Raw genomic sequence first — 18,335 nt, forward strand, 5'->3', positions numbered from 1 at the left:
AATATTTAAAGTGATTAAAAGTAAGTACCTATAGCCCTGACCAGTGTGACTCAGTTGGATGAGCATAGCCCATGCACTGAGAGGCCAGAGGTTTGATGCCCAGGTTATGGGCTCGATCCCCAGGAGAAATATTTCTCTCCCTCCCTCTCCCTTCTTCTATCTCTACAAACAAACAAACAAACAAAACAACAACAACAATAAAAACATTTTTTTTTAAAGATAAAAGTTAGGACCTACAACCTGGTTAACTCTACCTGGCAAGGCTGTCATTTAAAAGTGAAATAGTTACCCAACAAATCAGCACGTGCTGGCGAGGGTGTGGAGGTAAGTGACCCCTTGTGCACTGCTGGGGGGACTGTAGCTGGTGCAGCCACTGTGCAAAACAGTATGGAGGCTCTTCAAAAAATTAGAAAGGGAACTGACTTATGATCCAGTGAATCTATTTCTCGGAATATATCCGAAGAAATCTGCAACAGTGATTTGAAAGAATATATGCATCCCTTTGTTCATTGCAGTGTTATTTACAATAGCCAAAGTGCCCAACAGTAGATGGGTAGATAAAAAAGCTGTGGTACATTTACACAGTGGATTACTACTCATCCATAATAAATAAGGTAATCTTACCTTTTGCGATATCATGGGCAAATTTAGAGGGTATTATGCTAAGTGAAATAATCTAGTTAGAGAAAGACAAGTAGTATATGATTTCACCTATATGTGGAATCTAATGAACAAAATAAACTAACAAAATAGAAAAAGCCTCATAAATGCAGAGACTAGACTGACAGCTGTCAGAGAGCAGAGGGGCATTGGGTGCTGGGTGAAATGGGTGAAGGAATTAAGCAAAACACCAACAACTCATTGACACAGAGAACAGTATGGTGATTCCAAGGGAGAAGGGGACTGGGGCCATAGAAGAAGGTAAAGTGAGGATCAGTAGTGATGGAAGGAGACATGGCTTCAGGTGGTGAACACACAATACAATAGAAAGGTGATGTACTATAGAATCATATACTTGAATTCCATACAATTGTATTAACCAATGTAATTCCAATAAATTCAATAAAAATATAAATATAGACATATATGTTTAAATAAAATAAAACTATTTTCTATGTTCCTTTCTTTTTCAGTTGATTTCTTGGTATATGACATCTTTGGGTATGATCTCAGTCAATGGGTAAATATTTCTGTAATTCCATTTATTTATTTTGTCTATATTTGAATGCTTTTTTCCTATTCTCAGAAATTTCCTATTCCTCAGAAACTTAATCTTTTTTTAGGTATAAAATGTATCCTAAAATAACTAGGTATTATTTGACAAAATTACCTGTTATACTCACTCATCCTACATTCAGAACTAGTGAGCACATTTGGCTGGCTTTCATACATAGTATGAAAATACATAGTAGCTCACATAGTTGAAAATCTGCTGAGACCCTGGAGAGAAAAAGAGAGTTGTTTGGGCAGGAATGCATAGCTTTTAAAAAGTAAATGGTTGGACAAAGGGAAAAAATAAATCTCTGTACAGCACAAACCGAAAACAACCACACATGGGAATTCTAGACATGTCTGTACCGGGTCATCTGCACTTTAACTCACCGCAGAGCCTGTGTTCACATCAGGTTCCACGCAGCGCCTGGCGTGGCTGCCAAGGTCTCCTACACTGCGGGAAGTGGTTTTCCAGGTGAGTGATGTTCGGAGGATAGAGGTCTTAGGCGCCATCTGATTCACTCAGCGTAGTGGCTGAGGCCACTGCGGCAGCAGGGGTGGTGGTAAGGGTGATAGTTAATACGTGCCAGGCACAGCCTGCAGCTCCTTGCATGCATCATGCCATTGCAGTGATACTGGTTCCACTGTTGGCCCATTTACAGATGAGCTCCCTGAGGTTCAGATACCTTAGGGGGGTTGCCTGAATGCTGCCATAAAAGGAACACCAGATGTCAGATTTAGGTTTCCATATTCTCCAAGGGAAAATGAGCATAGTAGAGTCACCCAGCCTCAGCAGTGAGTCTCTTACCTTGCTGACTTACCCTCACTGAGCTTGTCCCCTGCACTGGAACTCAAATTATTTGGGGGCACAAACCATCCTACACTTGCATTTGGTAAGTTCCTGTCTCCAACATGGGTGGTCATCCCAGCTACCAAGTGAGTTTGAGATGAACTATGTGCAACAAGTCTTTTTACCTGAGGACACTTTCTGTTTGTCTTGAGACCATTTATGTAATGGGTGCATCTGCTTGGCTGTAGGAAAGAGCGAGGTTCCGTTCCGTCTTTGCCATCTCTTTACAAATTGACTGAGATGTCCATCGCAGTCTGGTTCAATTCTTATTCAATCACAGAATTGTTCCCTTACTTTTCCCCCCTTGTGGAGAGGTTTTCTGGGTGGGAGATTTGCTTTTAATTATATTTCGTGAAAGGCACTTATGGAGGGTATCAGCATGAGGTTCACGGTGACATGTCGAAGGTCACAGAGTTGGTGGTAGAGTCAGGAACAGAATCTAGGCTCTAAGTCTCAAAGTGAGGGGAGTTGGCAGTATTGATCTGAGAGGAAATTCAGAGAGAAAATATTTTTTCCTGGGGGAGGGGCTTAAGGTTAAAGGAGGGACCAGAATCAGTACCAGTGATGAATTTAGGTTCAGGTTATCTAGAGAGACAGGGACAAAACAGGCAGAGAAAACTGATGGCATAGAGGGAGGCTTTCTTAGAATATTAGCACAAGAGGGTGAGCCTTTTATATTTTATTTACCACTGTATCTCCGGGCATTAGAATAGCGCTGGGCACACAGAAGGTCCTCAATGAAATGTTATTGAATGACAAAAAATAAATAGACAAAAATAAATAGAAATAAAAAATAAAAAGTTCCTGTCTCAGCTGACTGACTTGCCCTAAGAGAGCAACCTCGGTGTCTCTTTCTTCTATAAAGCATCAAGACTTGGCCAATTTCCTGGACTCAGCTAACTGCTAGGAGCCTTTTCTTTTTGTTCTTTTACATTCTTCCTTCAAATATCCTGTGCAAAATAATTGTATAAGAAAATACTTGGAACAGCAACAGAGCCAATCTTGAAATTTGCCTTGTAATTAAATGTTGGTAAATGTTTATAATGATAAAAATACTGTTAACATTAACTAAGTAACAATGAGTGCTTACTAAGTGGAAATTAATTATGAGTAAATGTTATTTGGGCTATACTATGATGTCATTTTACTAAATATACTGTTTTCATAGTTTTGTTTCAATAAATGGAAAATTTTATGAAGTCCGGGCTTTTAATGAGTTTATTTTTAGCTTCCTTCTACCTCAGTCTTGTTGACCACAAATTCTCCTACCACAAACATCTGCAGTTGTGTGTATAGTCACACAATCCAAGGATGGGAAGCCAGGGCCTGAGCTGTACCTGGACTGCATGCTTCACCTGGACTTTGAACTGTTTAAATTATCTGTGCTTTGGTTACTTTTCTGCACAATGGAGATATATTTCCTCTCCTAACTCAACCAAGATCAGATAAAATGAAAGTGATTTTACAGTTAAAGGAATTGTACTGATATGAGGTGTTACTCTTAAGCAAAATAAATGAGCAAAGGCAAAGGGCATGGTCATATATTTCCAACCTTTGCTCTCCAGCTATATGTAATGGTTATTAATAATTCAGCTGGCCCAAAATTGTTATATTCTTTACATCAGTATAACATTATGTAGAAAAAACAAGGTGATCTTTTATTTGTTCTTATAAATAAAGGGAAGTTATGGTTTTAGTATATTATTTTAGGTGAGTGCTTCTTTAATTGCCTTCAGGCCAGCAAATCCATTCAATCAATCAAGCAACATGACCAATTTATACCTTTAAAAACAACCTCCTTTGGGTAATTAGTGACTACACAGGAGGTTAAATGAAACACCAGGGCTTAGACATTTTTTTCCTACCAGTCAGCTATGAGTTATTTAAAAGCATTGTCATCATGGATAGATGGGAACTTACCATGTGTCACTACTGTGCTTTGAGCTGGTGTTCAGGGAAACAATGCAGACGCCAGATGAGCTAACTTCATGGGAATTATGGTCAAGAGAACAATATTGACATTAAGCATGTACTCTTGCATATTAAGGTAAAAAAATAATAGAAAATTTGCTTCAGAGGGAGATGCATAGCATGATGAGAAAGATCATTAAATTGGAAGAGTTAGTTTATTTAAGAAGGCCAAATAATCCATCTCAGAAGTGACACCTGATTCAGGCTCCGAAGAAAGGATTAGGGTTAAGATGTAGAAGAGAGGAGAAAATGGCCTATACAAAGCCCAGACAACAGGAGAGGGAGCTGGAATCTGGTCTAAAAAGCCCAGGAACAGAATATCAGTGTGTCTGAAGTAAGGAGATTGAGAGAGATTATTGTCTAAAATGAAGACACAAAGCAGACGCCAGATTATGCAGAGCTACAGGCACTAGGAATTCAGACATGAAAAGGCTTTGAGGTCAGGAAGAGTTATAATCTAAGGGCTGGAATGATTACATTTCCATTTTTAAATATCCATATCTGGCAGCCTGACTGCTGGATTGGAGAACAGTGTGTTTATGGAGGACCGATCTGGAGAGTATTGTAGCTCTCTGAATTTAAGATGATGGTGCTTTGAAGTAGGGAGTTGCACCAGTTATGAAAGGTTTATGCTGAAAAACACAAATAATCCCCAGATTTCACAGACATAAAAAAAATCAAACAAAGGCTTATCTGTCATTTATTCAGTGTCTTTCTTGGGCCAGGCAGCTGCCCTCCAGGCATATTATTTCAGGCTGCATTGACCTCGTCTCAACTATAATTGCTTAACTGATTTCACAAATCCTAAGCAGAAGAGGGAAAATGGAGAATTTTACACCTACTTTTAAGTACTTCCTCAAAGAATTGACCATGTATCTCCTGCTCACATTTAATTAAAAAAAAAGTCTCCTGTGTCATAACTTACTTCAAGGGGATAGAGACGGTACTATGCTGGACTGAACAAGCTAGCAGCTGGTCTGTGTCCTTTCCTCTAACACAGTAGTTCTCAACTGGGTTGATTTTCCCCTCAAGGGGACAGTTTTCAAGGGCTGGAAATAGTTTGAGATGTTACAACTGGATGGTTGTTACTGGCATCTAGTGGGTGGACACCAGAGATTCTGTTAAACATCCTATAGTGCACAGTACAGTTCCCCATAACAGAGAATTATCTGGCCCAAATGTCAGTAGTGCTGAGTTTGAGAAATCCTGCTCTAGCATCATGGATAACTGAAAATATGATGCATGATTGTATCTTTCTTGCTATTTGAACTTAGGGAATATATAAAAGTGTATGGTACTCTGTTGAGCCAGCTAAGTACTAAACCAAGCATCTGTATTTAAAATGGTTCAAAGAATAGCTTGCACTTGATGAGATGCAGCTGCACAGGGTTTTCAGAGGTAGGCACTTATTCCTGACACAGCTGTGTGCTTTGCAATGTATAAAATGTTAAAGATACCACAGTGGATGGCTTCCCAGACATGATGGTGTTCACACCCTCTCAGCATCTTCCCTCAGGAAACATTCATGCCAAACGTAGAGCAGTGATAAGAAACTGGAGATTTCATGGAGGTTATAATCCCTATGCTGTTTCTCTATATGCTATATTTTTCCTATCTTATATTTTTCCTTAACGCTATGTAAATTTTGTGCAGTGTGAAGCCTGTGAGTGTGGTTATTAGTCCAGGCAAAAGGCCACTGCTCCTGTTGGAGAGGCCATGTGACAAGAGCACTCCATCTCTTGGTAAGCAGCAATAATGTCTGTCTCAGTGCTTGGAATTGAGATAAAAGAAATTAACAGTTTTGAGAGAGTTTTAATAAATGATGAAAATACTTGTGTTTCTTTTTAACATCTATTTTCACCATCTTCTTTGCCAACAAAGACTGGATTCTGTTCAGGTATCTTTCCTCCTCTGGGCTTTAGGGTAAGCTGGTTCCAGTCCCCATGCCAGTAATTGATTTAGGCATGAACACATAATATAATTTAGGCAAATAATATGTAAGGGAGAAGCCACTGGGAGGCTTCCTTGGAAATGTTTCTGCATTCTTAAAAAGAGATGCTTGAGAAGAGATGACCTTTTTTTCCCACTGAGCATTGTTAAATTTACATGTAAAACTGAAATGTGCCCCAGCACTCTTGCAACTATGATAGAAATAGTTGGAGGACAAGGCAGATGTGCTAATGACAGCAGAGAGGCAAATGAAGACAAACATTGGTTCTTGATGAGTCACCTCTGACTTAACCAGCCCTGGAGCTCTCCTATACTAGGTCTTCCTATTATTTGACATTAAAAAATTACTTAATTTTAAATAAACTCAAATGGACATATTTTTGTTAGTAGAGTTAAGCATATTAATACAGAATTTAATATGTGCAGGAATAAGGTAGAATGGATATAAGGAATGGAGAACAGAATACCTATACTTCTGGGTGGTGACTAGGGTATGGTGACCTTAACAGACACACGAACACTAGAATGCAAAGTTTAATTAGGAACATCATACATTTACAACTGGATATTTTGAGATTTAGGTGCTTTGAATAATATAAGAAATTTCAAGTGTGCAGTTGATATATATATGTTTTTGTCAGTTTTTAAAAAAATATATCTTTATTGACTTCAGAGAGAGGAAGGGAGAGGGATGGGGGAGAGAGAGAGATAGAAACATCAATGATGAGAGTGAGCCATTGATTGGCTGCCTCCTGCAAGCCCTGTACTGGAGATTGAGCCTGCAACCCAAGCATGTGTCCTGATCTGGAATCAAGCCACAGTCTCCTGGATCATAAGCCAATGCTCAACTGCTGAGCCATGCAGGCCAGGTGATATATGCATTTATAGTTGGTAGAAGAGGTCTGGTGTGGAGATGTCCATTTGTAAATTATCTGGGCACAGGTGACTATTGTGGGTTTGGGTGGGCTTGCCTGGAGAAAATTCACAGGTGTAATTGCCTAAAACCAACTCTTCATAACTTCAACACTTAACATCAGTGTTCATGTAAAGAAAGATAAGCCTGTGCATGTGACTATGAGGAGGAATCAAATAAGCAAAATTAAACCAGGAGCAGACTGTGCCACAGAAATACAGAGAAGTGTTTTAAAAAGAGGGAGAAGCTGACAATACCAAATGCTGTGAAATAAAAAAAAAGTGTGAATCAAACATTTCATCCATTGTGGAAAACACTATTAAGTTTCCTCAAAAAATTAAACATGAAACTGCCTTTTGACCCAGCAATTTCACTTCTGGGAGTATACCCTAAGATTCCTGAAACACCAATCAGAGAGAACATATGCACCCCTATGTTCACTGAAGCATTACTTACAATAGCCAAGATCTGGAGACAGCTCAAGGGCGCACCAGTAGATGGGTGGGAAAAAAGCTGTGGTATATTTACATCATGGAATACTACTAAGCCATAAAAAGAAGGAAAATTATTTTTGGGGACAGCATGGATGGGCCTGGAGAGCATTATGGTAAGTTAAAAAGGCCAGTCACAGAAAGACAAGTAAAATATCTCACTTATATGTGAAATCTAATGAACCAAATAAACAAGCAAAATAGAAACAGACTCATAGAGAACACTGACAGCTGTCAGAGAGGAGAGGGGGTTTCAGGGGCTGGGTGAAGTGAAGGGGTTAAGAAAAATAAAAAACCTCATAGTCACAGACTACCAGAGGAAAAGGGGGTTGGGAGAGGTAGAAGAGAGTAAAGGGAAGATAAATAGTGAGGGGAAGAGACTTGACTTTGGGTGGTGAGCACACAATACAAAATCCAGATGATGTATTATAGAATTGTAAACCTGAAACCTGAATAATTTTATTAACCAGTGTCACCCCAGTAAATTCAATAAAAAATTTAAAAATTAAACATTTTTTAATTAAAAATATTAAAAATGAGAATTAGATTTTTAAAAATTGTTATACATATTTCTGTAGCATAAACATTATCACATGTATTGTCTCTTTTGAGTTCCCTGGTAATTGTTAGAAATGGATTGAACTGTTACTGCTAACTTAGCTTTGCATAGTGACAGTGATGCTTAGATATGCTAAGTGATTTGACCCATGAAGCAATGCCAAGATGAATTTAAGCTCACAGCTGACTAACTCTGGATCCAGGTCTTTTTTTATACTGGCCCAAATTCTACTACAATTTACACTCTTGTGAGCAATGGTGAATTGATTCTGAGTTTCCTGGTTGGACGAGAGAGAGACAGACAGACAGACAAAGTAGATATGTGATAAGCACATATTAGTCCAGGCGTGCCAGGGCCCACATTAAAGGAAGAAAAGGTGTCCTTGACAGTTCAACCTTACAGAAGCCACATATTCAGCCAGGTAGAGAGCCAGCAGTCTGACAACATAAATCTTCCACAGACTAAGAATTCAGAACAGGAGCATATGGGATGAGATGTGTCCACTATTCGTAGTGAGAGGAAGAGCTTCTATTGTCCAGTGACCAGCATTATCGCCTTTGGAAACATGGGAAACATATGCTCAAAACTATGTAAAATAGGCATTGATAAATGTATCAGTTTGGTAAGGCTTAAACAACAGAAATGTATGTCTCCCATGGTTCCGGAGGCTGAAGTCCAAGATCCAGGTATCAGCAGAGTCCATTCCTTCTGAAGACTGTGAGACAGACCTGGTCTGTGCCCCTCTCCTAGCTTCTGGTAGTTTGCTGGCAAATCTATGGCAATCCTTGATGTGTGGAAGAGTCACTCTGATTCCTGTCTCCATGTTCATATGCTATCTCTGTGTGTGTGTCTGTGTCCAAACTTCCCATTTTTATGAGGATATCAGTTGTATTGGATTAGTGTCCATCCTAATGACCTCCTGTTAACTAATTAAATCTGCAACAACTGTCTATCCAAATAAAGTCACATTCAGACGTACTGGGGCTTAGGACTGCAGCATATGAATTTTGGGAGACACAATGAAATCCACAACGACAAGTGTGGTATAATTTGAAGTCCGGTAGCCTAATACCTCCAGCCTGGTCCTTTCCTCAGGATGGCTTCGACCACAAAACACCACAAGAGCCAAAGCACGGTTTTTTGATCCACTCATCTACTTATGGGACTTGGGTTGTTTCCAGATCTTGGCTGTTGTAAATAACACTGCGATGAACATAGGAGTGAGAGTATTCTTTCAACTTAGTGTTTTGGGTTTCTTCCGATATATTCCAAGAAGTCAAATAGCTGGGTCAAAAGGCGGTTCCATTTTTAATGTTTTGTATTTCTTTGGTGTAGGTTGTTACTTCTATTTCATTTTGATTTTATTTATTTGGCTCCTCTCTCTTTTTTTCTTGATGAGTCTATTTAAAGATTTGTCAATCTTCTTTATCTTTTCAGAGAACCAAATCTTAGTTTCATTGATCTTTTGGTTTTTTTTCTACTTCTTTAGGGTTAGATTGTTTATTTGAGATTTCTTTTGCTTCTTGAGGTACGACTGTAATGCTATGAACTTTCCTCTCAGGACTGCTTTCGCTGTGTTTCATAAATTTTGGATTGTTGTGTGCTCATTTTCACTTGTCTCCAGGTAAATTTTGATTACGTTTTTTATCTCATTGTTAACCCAATCATTGTTTAATAACAGTTATTTAGCCTTTATGTGTTTGAATGTTTTTCATGTTTATTGTAATTGATTTTTAATTTTATACCATTGTGGACAAAGAAGATGCTTGATATGCTTTTAATCTTCTGGAATTTATTAAGACTTATTTTGTGTTCTAACATGTGGTCTATCCTAGCAAATGTTTCTAGTGCACTTGAAAATAATGTATATTCTGCTGCTTTGGGATAACATGTTCTGTAAATATCAATTAAATCCATCAAATCCAGTGTGTGATTTAAGGTCCTGTTTCATTGTTGTTTTTCTGTTGGAAGATCTATTAATTGATGTCAGTGTGGTTTTAAAATTCTCTCTTCAACTGTATTGCTGTTGCACTATTACTTAATGTCCACCAAGAGTGTATGTATATATTTAGGTGCTCCTGTGTTGGCTGCATAAATGTTTGTGGGGTTATATCTTATTGTTTAGTGATCCCTTTCTCATTGTGTAATGTCCCTCTTTGACTTTTACTATACACTTGTTTTAAAGTCTATTTGTCAGATATGAGTACTGCTACCTCAGCTATTTTTTTGTTTCCATTGGCCTGAAATATTTTTCCCATCCCTTAATTTTAGTCTGTGTGTATCTTTGGTCTGAGTTGGGTGCTTTGTAGACAACATATGTATGGGTCATGTTTTCTTATCCATTCAGCTACCCTGTGTCTTTTGATTGGAGCATTTAATCTGTTCACATTTAAGGTTATTGATAGGTACTTAGTTATTGCCATTTTATTCTTTATACTTTTATTCTTCTCTCTCTTTACTTCTTTCTTTTTTTATTCTTCTTAAAGCAGGCCCTTTAACATTTCTTGCAGTACGGGTTTGGTGGTGATGAACATTTTTAGCATTTTTTTTGGGGGGGGGGGACTTTTTATTTTCCCCTCAATTTTAAATGATGGCCTTGCTGGATAGTTGTCTTGGTAGTAGGCCTTTGCTTTTCATCACTTTGAATATTTCATGCTGATCTTATCTGACCTGAGTGTTTGTGTTGAGAAAACAGCTGACAGCCCTGTGGGTGCTCCCTGGTAAGTAACTCTCTTTTTCTTGCTGCTTTTAAGATTCTCTCTTTGTGTTTAGCCTTTGCCTTTTTAATTATGATGTGCCTGGCTGTGGGCCTCTGAGTTCATCTTGACTGGGACCCTCTGTGCTTCCTGAACTTGACTTTTTCCATGACCAGGTTAGGGAAGTTTTCAGCCATTATTTCATTAAACGGGTTCTCTGGCCCTTGCTCACTCTCTCTTTTCTTTTACCCTTATGATGTAGACGCTGTTATACTTGATGTTGCTTCAGAGTTTTCTTAGGATTTCCCCATTTTTCTTAATTCTTTTTTCTTTTGATGTCCTCCCAGAGGCCCCTTAGATTTTCCCATTTTGTAAAATTCTCTTTCCTTTTTGATACTCTCCTTGGGCTCTTATTGTTTTCTTGCCCTCTAAATTGATTTGAGACTCTGCTTCATTCAGTCTGCTGCTAATATCTTCATTTCAGATACTGAATTCTTTATTTCTGACTGGCCCTTTGTTATGGTTTTATTTCCTTTTTAACGCTTACTATTCTTTAAGTTCTCACTGAGATCATCCATTCTTCCCCCAAGGTCCTTGAGCATCTTTACAACCATTGTTTTGAACTCTGCTTCTGGTATTTTGGTTGCTTCCACTTCGTTTAATTCTTTTTCTGGGGATTTCTCTTGTTTTTTTCATTTGGGGAACATTTCTTTGCTTCTCCATTTTGTCTCTGTCTATCAGGTAGATCTGCTATGACTCCCAAACTTCTCATGACTGCTTTATGACGTAGGCGTCTTGTTGGGCTCAGAGACACAATCTTCCAGATCACCTGAGCTTCATGCTCCAGGAATGTTTCTTGTGGATTGTGTGCACCCTCCTGTTGTAGTTGAGTTTTGAATGTTGTTGACCCTTTTGTGGCTGGAGTTAACCTTTTAGTCTGGCTGATGATAAGGATGAGCCTTGGTCACTGTGTAAGAGTCACTGTGCAGGGGCTGCCCCTTGAGGCAGAGTTGTTCCTGGCAGGGTCTGGTACAAGCTGGAATCCCCCTCTGGGTATGTCGCTAATGTGGTTAGTTGGGTCAAGCTCTTGTGTGGTCTGAAGCCCATCACTGGTTTTGTTGCTTCTGGGTCCACCTGGGCATTGTTCAGGTACAGGTCAATGGCAAATGTGTGTAACCAGCCTTGGGCTACCTGTCTGCTTCTACCACACTATTCACTGTTTGTTTCTGCCTCTACCGGGTCTGGGTGTATGTAGGAGGTGCCAATCTGTATAGAAGGATTGGTTTCCTCCAGTTTAGAGCAGGAGTTAAGTCTATAAAAGTTCTGAGGCTTCTTTAGGTCTGCCTCCACCTGTTCCACCTCTGGAGGTTGCATGGTCTTCCCCCAGAGCCTTCTGAAGAAAGACTGTATAGTAGGCCCAGGCTGGCTGTGACCCACACACCCTTCCATAGGTAGCAAGCTGGGTAGGTTGGAACAACAGGGGTGAGGAGGACTGGACTAGTGAGCCCCCTACTTGGAGTCCACATGGTCAGACATTCAGTGGGAAGAATGTGGCTTCTACTCCAGAGCCACATCACTCAGGCTTTGCTGGTCATTAACTCTAGCTCCTCCAAGAGGGGTACACTGCAGGTTCAGTTGGAGTGCAGCCAGCCATCCCCTCTGCAGGAGCAACCTCGGCAGGGTGGAGCCACTGGGACTCCGGAGGACAGATCAAAACAATATCTCACTGGTGGCGGTGCTGGCCAATCCTGCTTGAGGGGTCAAACACTTCATCCAGGTCCCAGACAATAGCCTCTGAGGGAGACACACTCTGAATGTCCTAGCATGCAGCTTAGTAGGGCCATTGGAAAGGCAAGTCAAATGTGTTTCCCATTGAGGGAATAGCAGGGGCTGAGTGTGCCAAGGAGATAAGCGTAACCACCGCTCCCCCACCCCCATAATGTAAACACACAACCCAGCTCCCGATCATCAAATTCCCAGACAAAAGCCTCCCTGGAAGACACAATCTGGAATGCCCAACTCTACATGGCATTGTGATGTCCCAAGGGACTGAACTGAGCACAGCAGGGCCACAGTGAGTGGAAGGGCAGGTCAAGTGATTCGACAGATGGGGCAGGGGCTCTAGCAGTGCACTCAAGGTGCGTAACAATGGTCCCCTTTCCAAAACAGCACAGTTATTCACTATCTCAGTCTCTTCCATGAGCTTCTTCAGAAACAAGCTCCCTGAAGGTTCCTCTGGGTACAGCCAGCAGACTCCTCTGCAGGACCTGAGCAGGGCATAGTGGTGTCATCAGTAGTAGGAGGATTGGGCAGCACATCCCCCAGGCTGGTGCTGTAACAATAAGAGTGCTGGACCCTGGGAAGCTGTCATCTGTGTCTCTAGCATCTGGGTCTTCTCTCCTAGTTGGACTAAATCCCCATTAATTTTCACCATCAGATGCTATGTGGGCTCCTCTTCCATTCTCTGTTGCTTTGGGTTGGGGATCCCTGCTTGGTGTTCAGACCCCACGGTCTTAGGGGAAGGAAGTTTTGCAGCCAAGATATCCCTTTGGCTTCTTAGCTGCCACACTTAGGTGCAGGGGCCAGTCCTTTCCACATCTCCACCCTTCTTACCAGTCCCTACGTGGCTTCTCCTGTAAATCCTTAGCTATAACATTTCAGGTCAGTTTGCCTTCAGTTAATTATTCAGTCTGATTGCTCTATAATTTAGCTGTAAATCCAGTTTGGGTCTGGGAGCAGTGAGTGTAGCCTCCACCTACTCTGCTGCCATCTTGGAATCCCTCAGCTCTGTCTTTTTATCTTCTTTTTATTTCTCTTTTAATCTCCTAGGTGAAACATTCATTTTATTATTGCAAATGTTCCAAGTGCTTAAAATTAAGTGAATTATATTTGATTGAAGGAAATGTTATTTTTCAAAATCCAATTAACCTACTCATTTAAATAGGTCTTGCATATGATGAGACATATTTCTTTTCCTAATTATAAAGAATTGAAATTTTATATCAACTCTATTACAACTTTTAAATGACATCCTGAGAAATTTCATTTTTATCTATATAGTGGCCATTCTGAAGTATTGTGATTTATATTCCTGAATAATATTTCATATATATGGAGGTCTATGTTAAAGTGACTGTCACTTTACAAAATAAGTAGTTATTGGACACAGCTTCTTGGGCTGTATTACTTGCCTATGTACCAGATAATAGCTTACATATGCCTTTTTTTTTTTTTTTTTTGTATTTTTATGGTGTGTTCAGGGAGATACATAGATTGGAAAGATCAAACTTTACCCTTATAAATATAACTCTAAAGTGCAAAGGTACTTATTTACTTTTGAAAATGTCTTTTTTTCTTATATTTCAGGATTTTGGACTTGAAAAGATCTAAATATTTTTCATTTTAAAGGGCTAACTGGAGCTTTGAAACAAATCAAAGAACCAACATAAAGACACTGATGATACCTGTACAAGCTACCTATAAGAAGAGTGAAAAACAAAAGTAAAAGTGGCCGTGGGAGGTGTGGCTCAGTGGACTGGGCTCCGTCCATGTGCTGTGGGCTCACCAGTTCCGTTTCTGGTCAGGGCACACACCTGAGTGTGGGCTCAATCCTCAGTAGGGGGTGTGCAGGAGGTGTCCAATCGATATTTCTCTATCACATTGATGTTTCTCTCTCTCTCCCTTCCTGTCTCCCTAAAAAAAAAAAAATCAATAAAATATCTTAAAAAATTAAAATTAAAAGTGAAGAGTGATAATAGGAGATAACATGCTTGTGGACCTTTCCCCAATGCCTCAAACTCAAGGAGCATATCTGAAGGAAGAAATAGATAAAAGCAACATATTGTTTTGAGGTTTGTTTAATAAGCTTTTAAATTTACACTTACTTAGTTTAATTGTAAACATTGCATTTGTTCATGCATAACACAGATTTTTATTCCTTAGCCATAGTTAAAGGGCAAGGTAGATCCTCTCCTGTACAGAGTCAACAATTTTCAAGGTAGATCCTCTCCCGTACAGACTCAGCACTTTTAGTTCTGGTTCTACGACAGATCAATAGAGTGGACCTGTGTTCAACCCTCATGTCTTTATCGGAGAGGGACCATGCCGCATTGCATGTAACATTGCTGAGTCAGCTACACTTCGTTCAAATGGGAATGATGATGCCTACTTTTTGAATGTATTGCATATTTACAGTTAATTATGTAAAGGAGTGGCATAACCCCTGGCCCCCTGGAGTCAGGTTCCTTCGGCAGGGGCTGCCTAGACAGGAAGTACACTAGAAGGTGGTACCAGCCCTGGCACTTTTGTCCTCCAGGGAATGCCAGGGGAAAGAATCTGGTCTTTCTCACACCCAGATGAGTAGCAGCACAAGTAGTGGCATTATGTGTGCTACGGGAATGTCCTCTTCTGTCCCAAATTTCTCGCCCTGCTTGGTGAAGTCTGCATTAAAGAAAAAGACTAAAACCTTCATTTTACAGAGATAATGATTGGATTAGTCCTCCCCTGAGAAAATAATAATATACCGAGACACAGGAGAGAGAAAGTTGGAAACTGGGGCATGGAAGAAAGAAAGGTCAACTGGCAGAGAAACTGTCAGCGGCTTCACATTGTCCATTCTATCAGTTTACTGGTCTTGATAAATAGTAGGATGAACATGTTTCTACACCTAAAAATTATGTGACATGCTTCTTCAATAAGCAATGAATAGAAGTGAAAAAAAGTTTTTTTTTTTAAAATATATCTTTATTGATTTCAGAGAGAGGAAAGGAAAGGGAGAGAGAGAGATGGAAGCATCAATGATGAGAATCATTGATCAGCTGCCTCCTGCATGCCCCCTGCTGGAGATCAAGCCCTCAGCCCAGGCATGTGCCCTGACTGGGCATCGATCAGGGACCTCCTGGATCATAGGTCAACGCTCAACTGCTGAGCCATGCTGTCCAGGCAAAATAGTCTTTTTATAAAGAACATTAAAGCACTCCTGAAAATCTGTATGTTCTAAACAACAGATTCTCAAGAACTAGGATTTTTTAACAAACTAGAATGAATAAAAGAGATCAGAAGTCACTAGGGTTCAGTGATGAACACACACACACACACACAGTGGAACCATGATCTAAAATGTATTCAGGCTTTGGATGTGTTTATCAAAAATTTTGATATCCATGTTTATAAAGACTCATAAAGGACATACATTAAGCCAGACTAGAAGTTTTTGACTAATTTAAAATTAGTTTTTGTTTTTGTTGTAGGTTTTGTTTTAAAGGACATGGAACTTTGGGCTCTGAAGCTACTTTTATACATGATTCTAAAATGTTGGAAAAATGTGTAAGCAGATATTTACTTCCTCTGAAAAGATTCACGTTTTCCCATTGGGAATATTGGTCCCCTCAGGAGGAATCATTGGCCCCTGAATGCAGTCACCATCCTTCTGCTTCTTTAATTACATCCTACTGTCCCAGGGCTCACCACTCAATTGGCCTGACTGACAGCTGGACAGAGGGTGCACAGCTGGAGCCACCTCATCGCACTGCTTTACTGCAAAGAGCCCTGGATGACCTGGAACACACTTGGAAATATGTTTATCTTTTTTCTTGACACTTATTCAGAAATGGATTTGCCCTGCAGCTAATAAGCTTAATCTTCAGGGTCCCTCATTTGATTAGTTTCTTTCAAGGCCTTGAACCTAATTTTGACTTTTTGTTTTTTGTATGGTTTTTGTTAAAAGGAATTCCCCGATTTTGTTCTATTCTCACCCAAGGATAAGTTTTTAGATTTATTTTTTAGAGGGTGGAAGGGAGAGGGAGGGAGGGAGAGAGACATCGCTGTGAGAGGGACACATCAATTGGCTTCTCCTGCATGCACCCTGACCAGGGCTGGGGATGGAACCTGCAACCCAGGTACATGCTCTTGACTGAGAATCAAACCCGTGACCCTTCAGTGTGCAGGTCGATGCTCTTACCATGAGCACACCGGCCAGAGCAGGACTCCCAAATTTGAATATGTTTCAGGTCTTACAAAAGCTATACTCACCTCTGCACTATTCTTAGTCTAATCATAAACCATATGGCCTCATACTTCGAGAACCTCACAAAGTATAGTGTTAGGAGTTGTATGAATACACAGTGAAGACAAGGGCTTTTAGAAATGTACTGACTTTGTTGATCTGGAGCAAGTCATTGACATCTTTGAAAATCTATTTCCTTGACAGGACAATAAAAATAATAATTCCTGGCCTACTTCTACGGACTAAATATAACCTCTCACCTACATGAGAGTGACTAAATCTTAACAGTTCCCTTCCAAGCTCAGTCTGGAACTAGGACCATTGTAAAACTGAGTTGACTCACTGCTCCTCAACCTTCTTCTGCCAAAGGTCCCAGCCAAGTAAAAGGGAAAACAGAGTGAGAAGGGAGAGAGCAAGAGAGAAACAAAGAAAACAAAAGAAGATGGATTACATTTTTTCTCTAAATCTTTGGTATGAAGCACCTAATCCAGGTTCTGCTTCTCTGCTAATATCAAAGCACCAGTACATTTAAGGTTCTTTGAAATGAGGCTATAGTACTGAAATCTAAGCATGTTCCATTGGCTATGTCCAGTTGTGCCAACACATGTGACCATTGTCATCAGTCCAGAGGGAGGCAGATGATTTACTGTATCATCACATGAGGGGATATCAGACACCGTGAGGCTGAGACACCCACGTGAGTGGCTCACGTTCACTCCAAGCATATCTGTTTTGCCTTCCTACCAGCCTCAGAGCCCATCTTTCTACTAGCAGCATACGAAAGGCCTCCCCAAAAACATTGGACCTTCCTTTTCTACAGAATTGGTTTCAGAGCACTAAGGAAATGAAGAGCAACAATATAATAGATATTGCTGTGATAGATTCTGTAGGGGAAGCTTTGTTTTCCATCACACTGCCAAATTCCTCCAAAAAGCATGAAATGCTCTCACCGGAGAAAGGCAAGTTAAAGATGGCCACGTGGTAACTGAGGGAGGGCTGCCAGCTGTGTAGATAGTGATCATCGTTTTCCGTCACTGGCAGGCTTCCTCCCTGAGAGCCATCTCATACCTTCCTCAGCCTGGCAGCCTAGCGGGTGCCGCCGGGCTGCCTGCCCCCCGGCCCAGGCTCAGGGAGCTCGCAGGATGAACAATGGAACTTGTAATGCAACAGCGCGTGACATACATCACCACTGTGCAGCCGGAATGGGCACGCCGTGAATAATACAGTGATTTCCTCCAGAGGATTTTGCTGGACAGGTACATCAGCAAGTGAGCTGCCCAGGCGTGCGGACGCACTGGGCCTCTGGCAGGGGAACGCAGCGGTGTCTGGGCGCGTGTCAGTCCCTGTCTCTGTGACTTCCGCTTAGGGCAGTGGCAGTGTGGCAGGTGTGACAAGGGGAGGGGTCAAATCTATTCTGTTTTCTGTATTTCATGCTCTGTAGCATCTGGCCACAAGAATAAAGGAGAGATTTGCTAAAGGAGCTTAATGCTGAATATCAAGCAGCTGCCAAGGAATCAGAACTTCTGAAAACTTCTGACCCCTGTGGAATCTGGATCATTACTTCTGGTCACATTCTGAGTGTGAACCACTCCACAGTGTGAACCACTCCACAGGTAGCTGTCAGGAAGCTGATCTGTGGAAGGCTAGGCTCTACTCCAGCTTCAAATATCAAAAAGAGGGTCTTTTCTC

This window comes from Miniopterus schreibersii (genome assembly GCF_964146895.1).
Source record: "Miniopterus schreibersii genome assembly, chromosome: 7".
Taxonomy (NCBI): domain Eukaryota; kingdom Metazoa; phylum Chordata; class Mammalia; order Chiroptera; family Miniopteridae; genus Miniopterus; species Miniopterus schreibersii.